Consider the following 6,034-nt stretch of genomic DNA (forward strand, 5'->3'; position numbering starts at 1 on the left):
ACCACTGTTTCCGGTATGAGAGCTGGGCAGTGTTAATCTTTGAATTGCAAGGATTCGAATGTGTCATAAAGTTTGGGAATCACCGTCTTAGATAGAACTGGGAAAAGTCGGATTTCTAAAACATCTTTAACTGCAACAAGTTTCTCTCCCAGCTACTTATTCTTCGTTTACTGTATGGCATGGTTTTGTCTTGGGTTTAATTGAAAGAAAATTAATTTGGGCAATTTGAGAGAAATCTAAAAATTGCCTATGTAAGTAAGCACATTAGACCGTCCCACCTTGGATAGAAGATTATGGAAAGCTGGGGGTGGGGGTGGGGTTTAGAAAAATGCTGGGGGAAGGGAGAAGAAAAGATCATTTAAATGCCACTACAAAAAAAGAAAACAAAACAAAATAAATGCCATTACAGGTATAACTGTACTGTACCTTCGAGATAAGACTGAGTTGGGGCACACATTTCTTTATCTCTACGTTTACTTAGGGGGCTCCATCCAGGTTGATTGTCCAGAATGCAATAAAAAGAGCCGCAAAGTGTGGCTCAGAGAAAAGCGACCCACTGGAGTTAATTGCCCATTTGGGTTCTTTATATAATTATGGCAAAGTAGACATGTATATCCTAATATATGATTATAGAGAAGGTTTTTAGGTTCAACTTTAATGAAAGCGTCTGTATTTTGGGAGGTCTGAGTTGCAGTAACCAGATTCACAGAAGCGTGACTGATAAACCTGAGTGCTATTGTAGTCGTTCGCTGTAGCAAATGAGGCTCACCAAGGAATTGGGAGCAAGCCATCCCCACTGAAGGATGGGCTCCTTAAGGAGTCGAGATTTGTTTCCTGGTGAGCACGGAATCAGAACAAAGAGAATAATGCCTCAAACAGGTCTTGCACCTGCAAAGGGGCTTTTTTCTAAATATAACGGATTGTACAGCATTGTAGTACAATCAGTTTTCAAAGCAGTTGAGGTTCCTGGACCAAGAGTTCTTTCCTTATCATGAAGCAGGTTTTTCCTTCCAGTTTTCCTTTTCAGCATTCACCAGTTTCCTGTTATGGCTCCTGCCAGCAGACATGTTATAAAAGTTACTTAGCATTGGAGTTGATTTTATATCAGATTGTAGATCAGTTCAAACATCTCCACAACCCCTTGGTTTAAAGGACTCCACCAGCAACAAATGTATAGAGATTTTTTAAGGCAGAGTTATTTTCTGGGAGGCTTGTCACAAATAGTTACTCTCATTCACTTTATTTTTTTTTTTTTTAAATGGTGGTATGCTTTGGAGTTTTGATTTCTTGATCTCGGTTCTCATGTGTTCAGAGATGCAATTTGTCCAACTCTGGTTGTCCATGAGACATCTCTAGTTGGATATTTCATAGATACCTCTAAAGCAACATGTCCCGAATGGAATTCTCAATCAGCCTCCTTCAAACGAATCATTTTCTCCCCTAGTATTGTTTCCAGAAGTCATCATTGACTTCTTCCTCTCCTTCCCCCAAGCTTGGGGGAAGTCCAGTTTTTCAGATATTTCTTTGTCCCCTTCTGAGGTGTTCTTTACTTAGCAGTAAGAATGGTCGTATTTTAACATTTTTTATATAACAATCTTTAAAAACACAAATCTGATCATGCCTTTAGAATAAAGTTCAAAATCATTATTACAGCCCCACATGATTTCACCCTTCCCTGCCCTCTATTATTTATTTTCTTCCACCCAAGCCACTCTTGGCTAGTTTACTTGCAGTTCTTTAGTACTCCTTTTCCCTAGCTCAGTGGTTCTCAATGAGTAAGCCTGCCTTTTTTTTTTTTTTTTTTGGACAAATACATTGTAACATCTGTTTTATTATCCTCAAAGTGCAATCCAATTGTAATATACTCTACGTACATATAATTTTGGAAGTAAATTTAAAATGAATCAAAATTAACATGAACATAAAAGGAAAACAAAAGGTACGTTACTTGGGCACGACCCTATTAGAAGACCTAATTAAGTAGTCAGATATTTACACCTACCTATAATGAGCAAATTTACAAGAAGGTAGATCAAACCTGATTTTATACATAGTATGGGAAAATGAAAAAGCAGGGATAGGAGTGGACCTTAGAATAAAAACTAGTGATGCATAACTTATTACATATGATAGTACTTATAAGAGAAATATCGAAATAGCCTTAATTGAAATAAAGATACTATGCAAGAAAATCTACAGATTGTCGAAATGGAGAAAATGAGGAAATATTCTATTTTTTGCAGACGAACTGTAGGTCATACAAGAATGTCTAGCGAGACATTCAAAATTCGTGTAGGGTGCAGAATAGTTTCTTATCATGGGGAACTGTCCAGTATATTGCAAAATGTTCCGCATACTTGGCTCTCATATACAAAGTGCCGATAGCACCCTTTCCTCCCCCCAGTTATAGGGCGATTGCAAACCCCATCAGATCTATTCACCCTTTCCAGAGCAGTAACATTTTGTCACATCCCCTTTGTTGGCCTGAGAGGACTCCTAGGTGATACAACCTACCTATACACGTGAATTTCTTTACAAACCCATTTAACACACCGACTCAATTATAATGGAGAAACAGAAGGAAAGAATTTTTTTATATATATTTTTTTACATTGGAGTTTGATTTGCCAGCATATAGTATAACAGCCAGTGCTCATCCCATCAAGTACCGCCCCCAAGTGCCCGTCACCCAGTCACCCATCCCCACCTGCCTCCCCTTCTATTACCCCTTGTTCGTTTCCAGAGTTAGGAGTCTCTCATGTTTTGTCACCCTCTCTAATTTTTCCCACTCATTTTCTCTCCTTTCCCCTATAATCCCTTTCACTATTTTTTATATTCCCCGTATGAATGAAACCATATAATGATTGTCTTTCTCCGATTGACTTACTTCACTCAACATAATACCCTCCAGTTCCATCCACGTGGAAGCAAATGGGTATTCGTCATTTTGAATGGCTGAGTAATATTCCACTGTATGTATAGACCACATATTCTTTATCCATTCATCAGGAAAAAAATTTGTAATGAAAATGAATTTCAGTGTGTAAATGCTTAGGCATGACTATGCTCTACGACATCATGTAATAGACATTTACTCCTACTTTCAGTGAATAGGTTTGAATTTCAGAGTCATTCAGAGGCTACTTCTTATAAAGAAGTACAGGAAAATGAAAGGTGAGAGGTAGGGGTGACACTAGGATGAAAATCAGTGTTAGGGTAAGTCATAACATACTGAGAAGGTATGTGGTTAGGAAAAGAGCAAAATTAACTGGTAGAAGGATAACAGATGGTCTAAGACGAGAAAGTGAATGATACTCTCTGGCGAGCTGCAAGTCCTTCATAAATGTCTAGAAGGACATTAAAAAGGCGAATAGAGTACAGAATAATTCTTCGTTTTGTGGGACTAACCCATCCAATACAGGTCATCCGTTCTCCCTGGCTGCATCTACTCAATGGTAGTAATCGTTCCCACTGATTATGAAGCCAATAACCCATCCATTTCCAAAATACCGCAGTGAGAACCACTGACTTAGTTATATGTCTAGCATCCTCAGATTAGTTTACTTTTACCTTCGTAAGGAGTCCTTCTGTAGAATAGATTCGATGCTTGCTTCCCAAACACCCAATCTTTAAAAAACTTTGTGCCTTCCTTTGTTCACTTTTTGGCATCTGTCCAACTTGTTGTCTGCTTTCTGCATAAGAATGTAAGCTCCTTGAGGGCTGAGTCAACAGCCTTGTTCACTGTGCCATACCTGATACTTAGTTGAGTGTTTGATACGTTGGATATATTTTGTCGAATAAAGTAAGCTCAACTATTTACATTTCAGGGGTTGAGCTGTATTTCTTCTTCTTCAAGTGTAATTCAAGACTCTCCAATAAAGAGAAACATTAATTTTGCCTTGCTGCCTGAATTGACTTTTTATTTCTAGGTATCTCCAAAAAGATAATCAGCTGCAGACACTAATTTATTCAATGGGGGGTTAGAGGATGTGGTTTTTCCTTCTGGCTTTTTCATTCCAGGACTTGCTGACCAAGGAGCTGTCAATACACTGCCAGGGAGAGGCAGGGTAATGGTGATGGAGGAACCCGTGGTTGGTCGGCACATCTTTGGCCTAGGGGCTTAGAGAAAGAGAGGCTGGCAACTATAAATATACCTTTCCCTTTGGCCCCAGGCATGGCAACAAGGCCTGGCTGAAACACAAAAGTTAAAAATATCAATGGGTATTGGCAAAATTGTCCTACCAGTGGAGTGACTTCATAAAAGCCTGTGCCAGACAAGTGTGCCTGGAGGGTTCAGCAGTTTCTTTGAGAACTAGCTTCAGAATCTGAGTTGGAGGACATATCAGAACTTACAAGGAACTGCCTGAATCCTAAAAACTCAACTCCTAAAATACCATTCCAACCTCAACCTTCTGTGTTTCTCTTTTCCATGCTCTTGTGAATCTTCTTGTCCTCTTCACCCATTTCCTGACGTCTCCCTTTGCTCCCTGAAACCCTACATTCCCCAGTAGTCTGCTCTGGGATCTTCTCCCAATCCCCCCATCCCGACCCCTTAACACGCTTCCCCATGAAGCTCATTTATTCCCATACTTTAGTTACCACACACTGTTGATTCCAGAATCTGTACCTCTGCTAAGGGCTCAAATAACTTGCCCAAAGTTTCATGGCTAATGAGGAACAGAACCAGCATTCTGAACCCCTGGAGTCTAGCTCTAGAACCTATAGATTAACCATACTGCTAGGCTTCCTCTCTAGGGAACAGTCGCTACCCCTTCCCTCTGACTTCCCACACTCCCATTAACTCCTGCACAGACTCCTGGTCCCGCCTCCTCACTTCCCAGAGGGAGAGACTTGTTCTGGCTCACAGCCTACCTCCCCACTCAAGTCCCCCATCTTTCCTTCAAACATTCGTTGTGGAAAGCCCAGCCAACACTCCTAGTCTCAGAGGTGTCTGTAACTCTTGTCTCCAACATCTTTATCTTTACTTCTAGGCATCCATATCCATTGCCCTACTGCTGGGAAAATTGCTGTAGAACCACTCTTTCTGAAATTGCAAATTAATATATACTACCTCTACTGAGCCCTTTAGCTCTCTTGCTCTCACATATCCTGTATCTACTTTCTCACACACATGCAGCCCCTTCTGGTCTTCACTTCCTTCCTGACTTTACCCCGGAGCCCATGAGGCCCCTGACCGCTCCTTCAGTTAATACTTTCAATCCCCTGGAATCCCTGGACTTAATGTCTCATTCGTTTGCCAAACCTAGCAGAAGGTTCATCAAATTCTGTTTCTATGAACATGGAGTACTTTCTTATCTTTTTTTTTTTTTTTTTTCTTAACACTGAGTACTTTTAGAATTAGCAGAGCTGTTTTGGTGAATACCACTCCACATGCCTGGTGTTCAACTTTGGCAAAGCCCTCTGTACCGCCCACCTGTCCTCCTGGTGCACATTCCCCCATCCCCTCAGGACAGCTGTGTTAAACCTCCACCAACCTCCTCACAGGACTCCCCACCCATTCTTAGTCTTGTCTTATACTTAACAACACAAATGGCTATTGGACCTTTCTACTTCATCTTAAAACTTGTCTTTCCATGTACTTATCCTTGCTTCTCTTCCTCTTGCCTAAATGGAAGAGGTATTTCTCCTTCTGCCTGAGATGAATTCTTCCAGGGTCCTGTCCTCTCCCACTGCCTTAGGAAAATCACCTGCTGCATTATCATTCTTCTCAGCCAAATTTTCAACTTTCCCTTCTTACTGGCTCTGTTCACTTGTAGAACTATGCTTGCCCCTCCTATAATAAAACAGTACTCTCAACCTTACGTCTTTCTCTAATCATTTTATCACCACCTTACCTTTCATGATAACTCATCTTAAAAAGCTGGACTTTCCCATTTTTTACCCCTCTTAGCCTACAGCAATCTGCCCTTTCTCATTATACCTCTGAAATAAACTCACCTAGTTTATCAACACCCTTGTAAGGCAACTTCCTGCAGCATTTTGTAATGCTGAAGATCTTGAAACTTCCCCTCTG

At 40.6% G+C, this 6,034-nt stretch overlaps 1 protein-coding gene across 2 annotated transcripts in view; it reads left to right on the plus strand.

Annotated features, from left to right (window-relative positions):
- Nucleotides 1-2,194, plus strand: part of ZC3HAV1 (zinc finger CCCH-type containing, antiviral 1) — a 62,598-nt gene extending 60,404 nt beyond the window's left edge. For both annotated transcript variants that reach the window (XM_038559420.1, XM_038559421.1), the window contains one exon: nt 1-2,194. This exon is cut by the window's left edge and continues 466 nt beyond it. The gene's annotated coding sequence lies outside the window, so the exon portion shown is untranslated.
- Nucleotides 2,195-6,034: the final 3,840 nt, after the last annotated feature.

Source organism: Canis lupus, chromosome 16 (genome assembly GCF_011100685.1).
Source record: "Canis lupus familiaris isolate Mischka breed German Shepherd chromosome 16, alternate assembly UU_Cfam_GSD_1.0, whole genome shotgun sequence".
Classification (NCBI taxonomy): Eukaryota; Metazoa; Chordata; class Mammalia; order Carnivora; family Canidae; genus Canis; species Canis lupus.